This window comes from Odocoileus virginianus, chromosome 28 (assembly GCF_023699985.2).
Source record: "Odocoileus virginianus isolate 20LAN1187 ecotype Illinois chromosome 28, Ovbor_1.2, whole genome shotgun sequence".
Classification (NCBI taxonomy): Eukaryota; Metazoa; Chordata; class Mammalia; order Artiodactyla; family Cervidae; genus Odocoileus; species Odocoileus virginianus.
Window position 1 is genome coordinate 26,720,432 of NC_069701.1, and position 15,112 is coordinate 26,735,543.

The 15,112-nt window shown below is 44.4% G+C and overlaps 1 long non-coding RNA gene across 4 annotated transcripts in view; it reads left to right on the forward strand.

Moving 5' to 3' along the window:
• The first annotated feature begins 9,476 nt into the window (after positions 1–9,476).
• Positions 9,477–15,112, forward strand: part of LOC110128445 (uncharacterized) — a 65,571-nt gene continuing 59,935 nt past the window's right edge. For 3 of the 4 annotated variants that reach the window (XR_011484216.1, XR_011484215.1, XR_011484214.1), the window contains exons 1-2: positions 9,477–9,634; positions 14,969–15,103. This is a non-coding gene — a long non-coding RNA (uncharacterized lncRNA). Of the gene's footprint in view, positions 9,635–9,974; positions 10,450–14,968; positions 15,104–15,112 lie in introns of all 4 variants that reach the window. The other variant, XR_011484217.1, reaches the window with a different exon arrangement.

Consider the following 15,112-nt stretch of genomic DNA (forward strand, 5'->3'; position numbering starts at 1 on the left):
CGGACTGTAGCTCACCAGACTCCACTGTCTTTGCAACCCCATGGACTGTAGCCCACGAGGTTCCTCTGTCCATGGGATTCTCCAGGAAAGAATTACGGACTGGGTTGCTATTTCCTTCTCCAGGGGATCATCACAACCCAGGGATCGTAACTGTGTCTCTTGTATCCTCTGCTTTGGCACGTGGGTTCTTTACCACTGAGCCACCTGCAAAGCCCAAGAGGGTACTTAGGAGCTGGTCAGTGTCTTTCCTTACTCACTCATCTTCCTGAGAAGAGAAGCAACTCATCTGATGGGTGAGACTGGGAGAAGGAATTGAGGTGATGCCTCTCAGCTCCTTCCTCTGTATCTTTTGAGTGAATTTGGTATATTTCAATGCCGAATGTATACCATTATCACCTAGTGAACTTCTAAAAAAGGCTCAAATCCAGGCCCCACCCTCTGAGATGAGATGATGCTTTAGTTCATTTGGGGGTGGAGATTTGGGCATTGATAGCTTTAGAAGTTCCCTCGTTGGTTCTAATGGGCAGCCAGTCCTGAAAGCAATGAGCTAACCTGTGCTCAGGAAAATGTCTTCTCTGCTCTGCTGTGTAGAATGCAGCCTGCACATGTGAAGGGCTGTTATAAACTGACATCTGTCCCCTCACAATTCATCTGTGCTTAATTCCCAGAGCCTGAGAGAGTGGCTGTATTTGGAGGGAAGGGCTTAAAGGGTGATTAAGTTAAAATGAGGCCTTTTTGGTGGGTCTTAATCTAGTATAACTAGTGTCCTTATAAGAAGAAGAGATTAAGACACAAACACACAGAGAGGAAAGACCCCCACGAGGACACAGAGAGAAGGCGGCCGTCTGCAAGCCCAGGAGAGAGGCCTCAGAAGAAACCAAACCTTCTTACACAGCTAATGGACTTCTAGCTCCCAGACTTGTAAGAAAATAAATGTTAGTTATTTAAGCCATACAGACAGTGGTATTTTGTTACATCAACCCTAGCAAACTAATTCAAGAGTTATCTGTGATATCTTGAGGCACCAGAAGTGAATCCATCATTTCAGAAAAGGCAAATGTGGTTGTAATGACATATTTAAGAAAGAAGAAGGGCCTTATGTATGTTTACACTTTACTGTCTGAGCCGCCAGGGAAGTCCATTATGTTTACTAAAAGGTCCTCAAATATGTTTTCTCTGTCTCTCTGACTAACAAATGCTATCTCATAGAAACGTGAGAAAGTGATCAGCTTAGAGCCCAGGACTAGGTCTTTGCCATCTTTGGCCCAACTCCTTCAGTTGCTATTAGTTATTTTTGCACTGGAAGCTACTTCCCATCATGCCTTACACACCCTTGAGGGCCAGAGAAGCAAGCCCTAGAGAAGATTTAGAAATGCACTCAGCCTTTGTGCCAAGAGCATTTTGTCTTCATATTTCAGACCTGTAAGAAAAGTGGAAGTAACTTCTGCATGCTTGTGTTCCACTTATTCTAAAATATTAAAAATGTTTACATGTAGCTATCTATGAAATATATGTATAAAAGAACAACGTCAGACACAGATGTGGAGAATGGACTTGTGCACCCAATAGAGGAAGGAAAGTGAAGTTGCTCAGTCGTGTCTGGCTGTTTGCAACCCCAAGGACTGTAGCCTGCCAGGCTCCTCTGTCCATGGGATTTCCCAGGAGAGAATACTGAAGCAGTTGCCATTTCCTACTACAGGGGATCTCCCTGATCCAGGGATCTAACCCATGTCTCTTGTGTCTCCTGCATTGGCAGGCAGATTCTTTACCACTGTGCCACCCGGGAAGCCCTAGAGTTGTATAGAAAGTACCAACTTGGTGAGAGATTCTTTCTGCCACCCAACCCACACAGAAAACGAAGACTGCGTTGTCTGTGCTGGGAGATGATTGTAAACAGCGTGCCAGCTCCTCGCAGCAGCGCCAGCCCCTGATTCCGTAAGTGGCTGTGGATGTTTTAACCAGGCGGCAAAGCACAAGTGAGTAATCTGCTCTGCAGCTGCCATGTTAATGGGACGACTGCGTTATCACACATTTGCCTGCAAGGAACAGCAGCGCCTAAATGAATTGCTATGATTTTTAATACAGATAGAAGGGCCAACCCCCACGAAGCCAAGTTGGCAACAGACAGACCATACACGACGATGGGGTTGGTGTTTATCTCCATCCCCCCAGCTCCTGGAGACCTGCAGAGTGGGGCCAGGAGATAAATGAGCAAGAAAGGAGCTTGGAAGGGAGACGGTTATAGACTTTGCTTAGGCACTCAGATGAGAGAAAGGGATTCCAGTGGTCACTGACTCTGCCCCAAGATGAGGCAATGATCTGTAAGTGATGGTCAGCGAGTGTGGATGGATCGGATGACTTGGTGGAGAAATGAAAAGGGATTTGGAGTCAGAACTAAGGATTTGCTGCTGGTTATTACTGGTGACTGAAGACACTGCATTTGGCTCTTTTGCCTTTGTTGGAGATGATCATCATCTTTCATTAACTTCCAGAGAAAGACTACTTATACTGAAACATTAAGGTTTGTGTCAAAGCCCAGCAGAGGATCAATGTCAGGTTTGCTCAAAACCATCACCTGCATACATGGTCTTTCTGCAGCTAAAGCTGTTGGAGGGTGCTGTGGGGTGCTGGGGTACAAATACAGAGCCCAGATTTTTTTTGGATATCATCTTTGGGAGCCAAGATTCATCCTAAGGAGAGGTTGAATTGGGGGACATTTTTTTCACTCCCTCATGTTACCCCATCCTCACATACATACACAAACTGTCACTCTTTTTAAGACAAAATTAGAAGAAAGTAAACAATTGTCTAGGGAAGTCCTAAAGACAAAAATAAGTCACAGATGGTAGGATTTTGAGAAGTATGTATAAGAGGAGTGAAGGCTAAGCTATCTATATCTCCTTGGTGATGGGAATTAGATGTGACATCTTGAATGGTAAATATCAAGAGGAGGGGTGAGCATCATTATCTTACTAATCAGAAGCTTTCACCCTTTTCCTTGGGTCCTTGAAGAGTGGAGAGTTAAGATCACTTTTACATTCTCTGAGAACGCACTGAACTTCTCCTTCACATTAATTAGCAAAATTAACTTTTAAAATATTCATATGGCCAGATATTCCATTTGAAATATTAACCAACTTTGTTTTTCCTTCCAGGAAGTTCTCTTCCTTTCTCTCTTTTCCCAGATTCAAACATTCCGTCAAGAGAGGTTATGGAAGAGCAGGAACAAAGGAATCTTTCTGGTTTCGGTTTTCAAAAGACTAAGCCCTTCAGAGAATGAATGGTTAAAAGAGAGAAAAATAGTGTTTAAGTGTATTGATAATAATATTATTAAAAATGTGAACCATGCAGTCTTAAATGGATCATAAAGAAATAACCTAACATGGATAAAAAGTCATGTCAGACCTCTTTTGTGGACCCATGGCCTGTAGCCCACCAGGCTTTTCTACCCATGGGATTTTCCAGGCAAGAAAACTGGAGAGGGTTGCCATTTCCTGCTCCAGGGTATCTTCCTGACCACGGGATCAAACCTGCATCTCCTGCACTGACAGGCAGATTCTTTACCAATGAGCCACCAGGAAAGCCCGCAGAGAATTTTTAGGGCAATGAAAATACTCTGTATGATACTTTAAGGGTGGATACATGTCACTATACATTTGTCTGACTCACAGGTACAAAAACCAGAGTGAGCTGTAATGTGAGCCACGGAGTTAGAGGATAATAATGTGTCCATGCTGGTTCATCAGCTGTAACAAACGTGCCACCCTGGTGGGGGATGTTGATAATAAGGGAGACGGATGTGTGGAGGAAGGATGCATATAAGAAATCTTTGTACATTTTTCTTAATTTTCCTGTGAACATAAAACTGCTCTAAAAAATAAAGTCATAAAATATCAAATATTTCCATCCATGATTTATTATAAGCATCCTTGTCACTTATATGCATAACTCAGAGCATGCTTGTATGTAAATGTATAGATCACACACAAAAGACATGTGGATTGACGTGTTCTCTATCTACCCTTGAGTATGGGATTTGTTACATAACACAAAGCTAAAATTATCTGGAAAAGATTATGATATCAAGATTCCCTTAGGAACACAGGCTCATAGCTTATTACCCTCAGCATTTAAATGACTTTCTAATTGTCTAGTTTGAAGATTTGATACTAACATTGAAATATATATCCTTTTGACTTGCTCTGCCTGGGTATAGAGAGGAGTGATCACAAAACCTCCTCATATGACTCAAGCATTACTCCTTTACAGACTTGAATTCTGCCATGAAATGTGGATTCAGAATGCAGAGCATATCCAAACTCAGTTGAAGAATTCTCCTCTACGCAGTGTTCTTACCATGGGTGCCTATAATGCCATAGATGTACTTCCCACCCAATTCTTTCTCCTCTTAGAACCTGTGATAAATACACTTGGTCACTCACATTTTACAAACAAAACCTGACCTAAGTAATCTTTCCCATCCTCAGAAGGGAGTGCATCACAAGAGTTATTAATGATCTGTAGAGAACAGAGTGGAGACAAAGCTCTGTATTTTGGCCAATGCATTTTGAGAAAATCCCTGAGATTTTGTTTGTCTGTTTGCTTTTTAAGGGTATGTAGAGGACTGTCACTGAAAGGAATAAACCCTGGCAGGAGAAATAGATGAATATTTCAACCTGGTGTTATTTTGCTTTCGGCCCAGAAAGGCAAAACACATTTTTGCTAATAGATTTTTTTCCTCCTGTCACATGTACTGTAGGTTATAGAACGCAAATTATGGTAAATCTCCTGCTCTTTGCATTAGACACAAATAAACAAAAAAATGCCAAGCGAACAAAAGAATATGATTTATAATTCTCTACAATTGCATCTCTTTCCAGCAATATATAATCATACCGCCTCTTTCATTTTACAGCTTAGGAGAAATGGGAAAAATCATAGTTTTTTTTTTTTTACTTTTGCTGATAAAAAATAATAAGTAGAATAATAAAATTCATCTATTTTCCTGAGTGCATTGTGGAGAAAGAGCAAAATTCTGTGGCTGTTTATTAATCAGTTGGATTTGTAAATGCAGAGTATTTGACTTGAGTTCAATCTGCTCCAAAACAAATAGCCCCACAGCATGTTATGCATTAAACCGTTTTTCTCAGATTAAAATCTTCCGAGTGGAGCCTTCCGGGCTGTGATCATGCGGGGTGCTGAAGGCTCACTGGTACTGCCATTCAGATGGAAAAGACATTTCCCTCCAATGCCATCCTCCGGGGCTGCCTCAGGCTCATTGATATCCACAGTGCCACTCTGTGCCTCCATTCTGAACCCTAGACAGAGAACATTCCCTGATGGCTTGGTGGGTAAAGAATCCGCTTGTAATTCAGGAGACCACAGGAGATGCAAGTTCACTCCCTGGGTCAGAATGATCCCCAGAGAAGGAAATGGAGCCCACTATAGTATTCTTGCCGACAAGATTCCACAGACAGAGGAGTCTGGTGGGCTACAGTCTGTGGGGTCTCTAAAGAGTCAGATACAACTGAGCACACACACACACACACACACACGCACAATTGTGGTTTCAGCTGCCAACTTGTCTGTAAAAACGTAGCAGGGGGTTAGTTGAAAACAGGATCGACTTTTCCATTTCATATTTTGTAGGATGTCCATTTCTGTCTGATTTTATCCAAGGACTTGATATGTTGCCTACTTTACAGTGTATTCAATCGATCCAAATGGAAAACAGGCAGACCACCTGCCACACAGTCAGGGGAGAAAAGAGAAGTCTGACCTTGGTGTGAAGATTGAGATGTTGATCCTCATGTTGGATTAGACATCAGTGAATAAGCCCCCTGGTTCCTGTAGGTGCTCAGGGATGGTCTGCTGTGAATGCATCTTCCTCTGGGACCATAGCACCGCCTGGCAGCCCTGACTCTGACAAGTGCATACTGCCAGCTTCAGAGGGCAGGGTTTGGAGTAGACCCCTGGATTGGGATCCCAGATCCCCCACTACCCACTTATGCAGCCTCAATCTTATCTATCCTCTCTGCATCTCAGCATTCTCATCAGTAAAATGGGAAATAGTTGTATTCCCTACCTCTTGGCAGTTTTATGGGGATTGATGCTTTTGAACTGTGGTGTTGGAGAAGACTCTTGAGAGTCCCTTGGACTGCAAAGAGATAAAAGTCAATCCTAAGGGATATCAATCCTGAACTTTCACTAGAAAGACTGACACTGAAGCACCAATATTTTGGCCACCTGATGTGAAAGCCAACTCATTAGAAAAGACCCTGACACTGGGAAAGATTGAAGGCAGGAGGAGAAGGGGATGACAGAGGATAAGATGGTTGAATGGCATCACTGACTCAATGGACATGAGTTTGAACAAACTCAGGGAGTTGGTGAAGGACAGGGTGTCCTGGTGTGCTATAGTCCATGGGGTTGCAAAGAGTCAAACATGACTGAGTGACTGAAAAACAACAAAATATGACAAGCTGAGAACAATACTCATCAAAGAGGAAAGAGCAGATAAATACTATCCATTATTATTACTCTTCCTGACAGGGTTTGCCAGAAACATTTTTTTAAATATCTTAGGATATTTTTAATGCAATAAGAAGGCATGTTCATTGCAGAAGAACGATAGAAAATTTAGATAAGAAAATATAAAAATCAATCTTAATCCACCATGTAGAAACAGCCTCTGCTAACGTTTTGATGGATACTCTCCCAGGTTTTATTTCCCATGAATATACATGCAGATTTTCAGGACTCTTGGTTGCAGGTGACAGAAACTCAAACCTGAGGTTAGGGCTCAATTGTGTCTGCCCTGCCCACCCCCACCCCCTGAATGATGTCCCTTAAAGAAGAAAGAGATCAGGACCCAGACAAGCACAGCAGGAAGCCAGGGAGGAAGCCTAAGGAGAAACTAACCCTGTCAACACCTAGATCTCAGATTGTCAGGCCAGAGCCATGCTTATAAGCATCCTGGAATTCTAACCTCAATAATAACCTAGGGAGGACTAGGCTGAGATTCTGATGAATTAACATCACGATGCTGGGAAACTTGGTGTTAGGGGCTAGCCTGGGAGAGACCGTGCATACGAGAAGCCTACAGTGGGCAGAGAGTGGAAAGACTGTAGCAATGGCAGAGCTCCTGCACCCTGCCCCCAGCACCCAGCAGGGCTCCTGCACCCTGCCCCCAGCACCCAGCAGGGTTCCTGCACCCTGCCCCCAGCACTCAGTAGGGCTCCTGCACCCTGCCCCCAGCACCCAGCAGGGCTCCCACACCCTGCCCCCAGCACCCAGCAGGGCTCCCGCACCCTGGCCCCAGCACTCAGTAGGGCTCCCGCACCCTGCCCCCAGCACCCAGCAGGGTTCCTGCACCCTGCCCCCAGCACTCAGTAGGGCTCCTGCACCCTGCCCCCAGCACTCAGCAGGGCTCCTGCACTCTGGCCCCAGCACTTAGTAGGGCTCCTGCACCCTGGCCCCAGCACTCAGTAGGGCTCCCGCACCCTGCCCCCAGCACCCAGCAGGGTTCCTGCACCCTGCCCCCAGCACTCAGCAGGGCTCCTGCACTCTGGCCCCAGCACTTAGTAGGGCTCCTGCACCCTGGCCCCAGCACTCAGCAGGGCTCCCGCACCCTGCCCCCAGCACCCAGCAGGGCTCCCGCACCCTGGCCCCAGCACTCAGTAGGGCTCCCACACCCTGCCCCCAGCACCCAGCAGGGTTCCTGCACCCTGCCCCCAGCACTCAGTAGGGTTCCTGCACCCTGCCCCCAGCACCCAGCAGGGCTCCCGCACCCTGCCCCCAGCACCCAGCAGGGCTCCTGCACCCTGGCCCCAGCACTCAGTAGGGCTCCCGCACCCTGCCCCCAGCACCCAGCAGGGTTCCTGCACCCTGCCCCCAGCACTCAGTAGGGCTCCTGCACCCTGCCCCCAGCACTCAGCAGGGCTCCTGCACTCTGGCCCCAGCACTTAGTAGGGCTCCTGCACCCTGGCCCCAGCACTCAGTAGGGCTCCTGCACTCTGCTCCTAGCACTCAGTTCCTCTCCACCCTCAAATCCCTGGCTAGATCACATGGATGAATTCCAGTTTCCCTTTCTTCCAAGTATACTTTCGTGTTATTTTGGTTTGTTCTACATTTATGAGCTCAGCCCCTGCTCCAGATGGCAATCTCCTTGAGGATGGAGACCCTGGGGACCATGGCTGTTTACAGCAGGCACCCGGGTCACTGTACACGCAATTCTCCCATTCACTGTATTTGCTGGCTCAGCACACGTTTCCCCCACACACCAGAAGCTTCAGAAGAAGCACCAAGGGCTAGAGATTCAATTCTCCTTTCATCCCTAAACGTGGCTGCTTTCATTTGAGGCTGGGGCCCATTTCTATGGGAACCTGGCACTCTCCCTGCCCGTAAATCAAGGATGTCAATCTTCCCTCCTGTCAAGCTTTAACCAGAGCCAATTGCACAAGAATTCCTGTTACTCACTTCAGTGTCCTTAGGCTATTTCCTTTCTGGTTAGTCTGGCCTTGGCTAAAAGTTTTGGAATCACATTCTAGAAAACATTAAACTTCCACTCCCATTCGCATTCACGCTCACAGCCCCTCAGAGTTTGACAAATTGTTTCAGTTCCCACCAAAGCCAGCTTAGCTTGGCAAATCCATCAGACCTGCCAGCATCTGCAGAGTGAGTCTAGAGGGCCAGATATCTTGTCTCAACTGGTAGCTCCTTTATAGGCAGGATGCCCATAAATTTGTAATGCTCCAAGTCACAACCAGTGCCTAGCACATTATAGGTGATAATAGTGACAATAATTATTTTTGTTATGTATTGGGTTACCTCTCCTAGGAAACACTCTGATATGCATTTTAGAGGCACCAACCTTAGCTATATTTTGCACTCTGCCATGTTACTTGTGGCTCAGGCACTTATGTTTAATAGCTCCTGTGCGTGATCAGTCATGTCTGACTTTTTGTGACCCCGTGGATTGTATCCCACCAGACTCCTTTGTCCATGGAATTTTCCAGGCAAAAATACTGGAGTGGGTTACGATTTCCTAATCCAGTGTGTTTAATAGCTACCGATGAATACAAATGCATTTGCTACAACAGTTCAAAATATTCATTAAGTACTTAGGGATCCTATTATGTGAAGACACTGTACTACACAGAGAAGCAGTATCAAGCACAAGGTTCTCAATTTTTTTTTTTTTTTTTTTTTTGGTCCACACCAAACAGCATGTGGGATCTTAGTTCCCTGACCAGGGATGGGACTCGAGTTCCCTGCATTGGAACCATGGAGTCTTAACTGCTGGACCATCAGGGAAGTCCCAACGCAAGGTTCTCACCCTGGGAAGATTTGTAATCCTAAAGATGAGATAAGTGTGTGAGCGATTAGGAGCAAGACATGACTAGAATCAGAGCAATCAGAACTATAGGTAGTTGGCTTTGTGAGCTCAGCAGGTGACATCATGGTTAGTTCCAGAATCAAAAAGTCCTTTTTAAGGAGGCGACAATGGAACTAGACCTCAGAATATGGCAAGATTGTAATCTGAGTTGGAAGAGGCCTTTGAGTGAAGGAACAGCTTTGGTAAATGACCATTAGGGGAGATTTTCCTTTTTACGAGAGAGAAGAGCAAGCTGGGGTGAGTTGAGTGTGTTGAGGAGGGAAAAAAAAAAAAAAAAATAGAGCCCTGGCCTGAGAGTTAGAAAACAATTCTCAGCCTTTAGCAGACTATATGTCCTCAGTAAGTCACTGAAAAGCCCAAGGCCCAGCCTCATCTATATGATAAAATATCTGGGTTTCAAACTCTTAAAATCTACTGGCCCTTTTCTCCCCTCTTGCTAAGAAGCCAGGGTCCTTGTGCTTTTTAATTGTGAGATGTTTCTATCCAGTGGTTATCAGAACACCTTTTTCATTTAACAATAGGATGTTCCTACCCCTTCTTCTTAAAACAACAATATCTCTCTTGTGTTATGTTCTAGGTTTGGAAGGCCACGAACTTTGTTAAGTCTGGTTTTGGCAATCCCGTACAAAATTGTACTCTCCAGGAAGAGCTTTATCGCAGAGTGGGAGACCATCTCACTGGTTCCAGAAGCATTTCATGAACCATTCTTTTTACCTACTTACTGGTTTTCAGGCTTCTCTGGTTTTCCATGACATCCACCCCACCCAGCTGCTCTGCCCCAACAAGAAATCTTCAGGTTGCAATTCTAATCTCATCGTCTTTACGAATCCTTGCTATTCCTCCAGACGCACATCTTTTTCCTTCCCTGATCATGTGGAGACGCTGTTTTCCATTCCAGCGCTGTGGGGACTGTCACCTTTATGTCTCATTTCAGGAGCACACGCCTCATTGCTCCATAGTCTACATGCTCCGTGGTGGGTCATACCCCATAATTGCTGAGTGTCAGCTGTGCGTTATTCAGTTCTAGAATGCCACTCTATAAATGCTTACTGGTAAGTTACTGAATCCTAGAAAACTGAAGATGCCTCCAGCTTTAAGTGCAGGTTTGATAAGCAAGGAAGCTCCTGTACATGGCCATGTAACCCTAGAGAGTTGTCTGCCGTTTTTTTCTGGGGGCAAATTGAAGTGTTTGAATCTGTAGGAGAGGAAGAAAAGAAGGAAGCAAGCAGATTTCCTTAGAAAGTTCTTCCTGATGTCCTACTGTCACATGGCTTCCCTCTGTGAAGATGCTTCTGCTCCACCTGCCCTTCTTGGGATCTAACTATTGGAGAATTGAAGCCCATGAAGAGAAGCAAGCAATGCCCCAATACTTTTGCAGATTTTCAGTGAATGAGAATCAGCCTTGTCATTTTCATCAAATGGGCTATGAATAAGAGGAAGTCAATAGCCTGTTCCACAAAGTGGTGGAGATGTTAACTGAACATTGTATAAAAGGATTCAAAAACACTGAATTTGGAAATTCCAGGGCTCTTGCAGGAAATGTATCTTTTTTACAGCTTGGAAAGGTAGGATGGCTGCTAAAAATCCCTGTAAGAGTTCTATGCACTGTGAACAACATAAATGAAGCCTTGAAAACAATCACTGCTAAAAAAAATATCTTTTAAAAACCACTTAATACATATTTAAGAAAGGAATTAGCTTCCCTGAATGAGACATAGTAAGCAGTGAAATTCAGCCATGGAGTCTTGGCCCTAATTTATGCTAAGTGGACAATGATTGATGTCAAATTGCAGAGGAATACCTATGAAATTACCTACTGCAGTCACACAAATATCAGAAGAATTTATCATAATTAATGGTATTGCTCTGAGAACCAAAGGAAGGGTGAGGAGTTTGCATTTCTTATGAAGTGCTGACTATATTATTTGCTTCAGGTAATAATTACAGCACCCAGGCTTGCTAAATGGCAAGAGTTAACATGCAGGGGTTGTAAACAAGGCTCTGTCTATAGGCAGGCTGGGTTTAATCTTCAGCCTGAATGTGAGCCGCCTGTTTCTATAATATATAATGTGTCAGTTTGCTCAAACCAACTCTGTTTTGGAAGACCAGAGGTTAGCAAGAGCAACAGGATGCAAATCCCTGTGCTATCCCCATTACCTGGTGGGGCTGCTCTAAAGAAATCATCTGAATATCAGAATAAAGTGACACCTAAAATATTCACTTTGAATTTTCCAGGTCTATCACTCAGGACCTCAAAGCTTTACATATCAAGGGAGGCAGTACACAGTTTTGCAGATGTAAACAAAATAAGGGAAGGCCACTGGCGCATTTTGATTTTTGCAGTTTGTTATCTGACTTATTCTACATTCATCCAGTCTCTGAATTGACCCTCCCAACCATCCTGTGGGTGGGGGTGGGGGTGGAATTATGGTTTTTATTTTACAAATAAAGAATGGAGGCAAGGGGATCTTCAGTTAACTGGCTCTAAATTACATAGCTGGTAAAAGGCCAGGCTGGAATTAGATCCAAGGACTCTATGGATCCAGATTCCAGAATCATCCCATCCTCCTATCAGCCAACTGACAAGGACAGAGCTATTGCTTCTTGGGGCTTCCCAGGTCACTCAGCAATAAAGAATCTGCCTGCCAAAGCAGATGTGGGTTCCATCCCTGGGTTGGGAATATTCCCTGGAGGGCATATTCAAGGTAATGGCAACCCATTCCAGAATTCTTCCTGAGAAATCCGATGGACAGAGGAGCCTGGTGGGCTGCAGTTCATGGGGTCGAAAAGAATCGGATACGACTGAGTGACTAAACAATAACAAATGGTTGTTTCCCTACTTGGGCCACCATAGTCATTGGTCATATTTCTGCCTTTATTTCTGATCTATGACAGAACCTTGTAGAGGTCATCCTACGCTCATAACTCAGTGCCCTTCTTTATAAAATGTGATGAAATGTGAAGGACACCCTACTGAAAATATCAGAAATTTAGCAGGGTGCTTTGACCAGAGTACTGCAGTAAGATTAATGCTATAATACTGCACTATACTGTGTTTTGAATGTTTGCATGGTACATACTTTGAGATTGTATTTTTTCTTCAGGAATGGTTGATTTGCATTGACCTATTCACACTTTCTCACCTTGTGGACATTGGTGGCCTTCATCCTTGGCTACTGGTGGCAGGATAAAGATTCCCACATCTCTGGTGCTCCCGAAGATTGGTTTGGGGACCTGTTCTGGCCCTCACAAGAGAGGAGTGAAAAAATTGTCTTAAAACTCCACCTTCAGAAAGCTAAGATCATGGCAGCCAGTCCCATCACTTCATGGTAAATCTATGGGGAAACAATGGAAACAGTGACAGATTTTATTTTGGGGGGCTCCAAAATCATTGCAGATGGTGACTGCAGCCATAAAATTAAAAGATGCTTGCTCCTTGGAAGAAAAGCTATTACCAACCTAGACAGAATATTGAAAAGCAGAGACATTATTTTGCCAACAAAGTCTGTCTAGTCAAAACTATGGTTTTTCCAGTAGTCGTGTATGGATGTGAGAGTTGGACTATAAAGAAAACTGAATGCCAAAGAATTGATGCTTTTGAACTGTGGTGTTGGAGAAGACTCTTGAGAGTCCCTTGGACTGCAAGGAGATCCAACCAGTCCATCCTAAAGGAAATCAGTCCTAAATATTCATAGGAAGGATTGATGCTGAAGCTGAAACTCCAGTACTTTGGCCACCTGATGTGAAGAGCTAAAAGACCCTGGGGCTGGGAAAAATTGAAGGCAGGAGGAGAAGGGGATGGCAGAGGATGAGATGGTTGGATGGCATCACCAACTCAATACACACGAGTTTGAGCAAGCTGTGGCAGTTGGTAGTGGACAGAGAAGCCTGGCATGCTGCAGTCCATGCAGTTACAAAGAGTCAAAGACGACCGAGTGACTGAACTGAACTGAACTGAACTAAACTGGCCCTCACTCGTCTCACCGAGTCTGAACAGGTCTTTGGAAGAGGAGCTGCTGTCCTGGGCTAAAGCTTAGTCAGGACTTTTCATTTCAGATGCTGAGGTCTGTTCACTTGATGCCAATTTTAGGTGGAATTCCTAGGTCATTACATGGGTCTAACCACAGGAGTATGGAATTAGCCACAGTTCTTCCAGGATGCCGTTCATACGTTTTCGCAGGCATGCTCTGGCACACTTAGCCATGAATGCAGTGTGAGTGTATGTGAACGACCTGGAGGCTGGTGAGACCCGTTATTTCTCCACCATAGTTCATTCAGCCTCTCCAAGGATGCTAACATTTCCCCAAACTGCCAAAATTCTGGGACTGCTTCTCCATGTCTCCATCAGAGCACTTTTATTATTTGTCCACTGATGATTTGTTCTGTTACTCTGCTGTCCTTGTTGCCTTTCTTTTAAACTGTGAGTTCCTTCAGAGTAAGAACAAATCTCTTCCCTTTTGTTGACTTCCTTGTATGTGATCTGGCGCCTAGTGAACATTTAGTAAATGGCTGTGGAATGCATGGGAAGGGACATGGCATGGTTGACTGGACCTCACAGGCATCAATTCCATGATAACCTTTTTATCATAGTCTTCTAACCATCAAGGCTAACCAGCCATAGCCAAGAGACACCAGTCTGATTGCTAAGAAGAACAAGTTCCAAGAGCAAGTCTATAGCTGTCAGAAAATTGGCCTCCTGTATAAAGTTAGTGTCCGCTCACTGCAGCAAAGGGCTGATGTGTGTTTCCTTTGCTAAGTGCACTTTGGTGGGAATAATGAGTAGGTACCTAAGTGAGAAAGTGACTTCACTTTTAAGGTTTTTTTTTTCCTTCCTCCCCTAAGAATGTGGTTCTATTATTTTCAGAGCTGCCACCACTGTCATCCAGGCTGTTTTTTTTTTTTCCCCCTTGTAGATTTCACACAGCTTTTTAATGGAGCGTGTACTGTATGCAGAGTTGATAGATCTAATGACCAGGAAAGACACTGTTGGCTTTCTTGACTTTGGACTGACTTCCAGGGTCTAGAGTATGAAGACAGCCAGGCAGAGTTTTACTTCATCTTCAGCATAACTTTGTCAGTAGATTCGCTAAAAGTTAGGAACAATGGTCCAGGGAAATGGCAATCTTCATAGGAGATGGTATACTATCAAAAAGGAGTCTGACACCCTGGACTTCCAGGGCTTGCCCGTGGAGGTCTGAAATAATTACTCCTGAAAAGAAATTGAACTTGGTGTTGTTTTATCTCATGACAGAATAGAAGAGGGGGGCTTATCAGGTAAGCATCTCCTATGAGTTTACTTTCATTGTTTTATTTATTCTCACTGCAATCTGATGCTATAGGTAATGTTTCTCCACTTTACAAGTGAGGGAATTGAAGATTGGAGAATGTCAAAAAGCTTGAAGAGTGTCTAAAGCCATGCAGTAAGAAGGAAAGACAGAGACTGAAGCCACATGCAAAATCTATCTAATCTTTTTACAATATTTTGTAGGAAGCCCTCAAATATTTAGTTTCCTGTACTTAGCTACCTGTAATGGTGAATGTGTAATTTCATATCCTTTATTCCTTGAATAGCCTCCTCCTGCTTTTGTATGTGACCGGCTCCTATCAAGCCTAATAAAGGAAGTATCTCCTCCATGAAGCTCTCCTGATCCTCCAAACTGAATACCTCTCTATCCGCAGGTCTGCATCCCAACTCTGCTATCCTAAGTAAGTGAA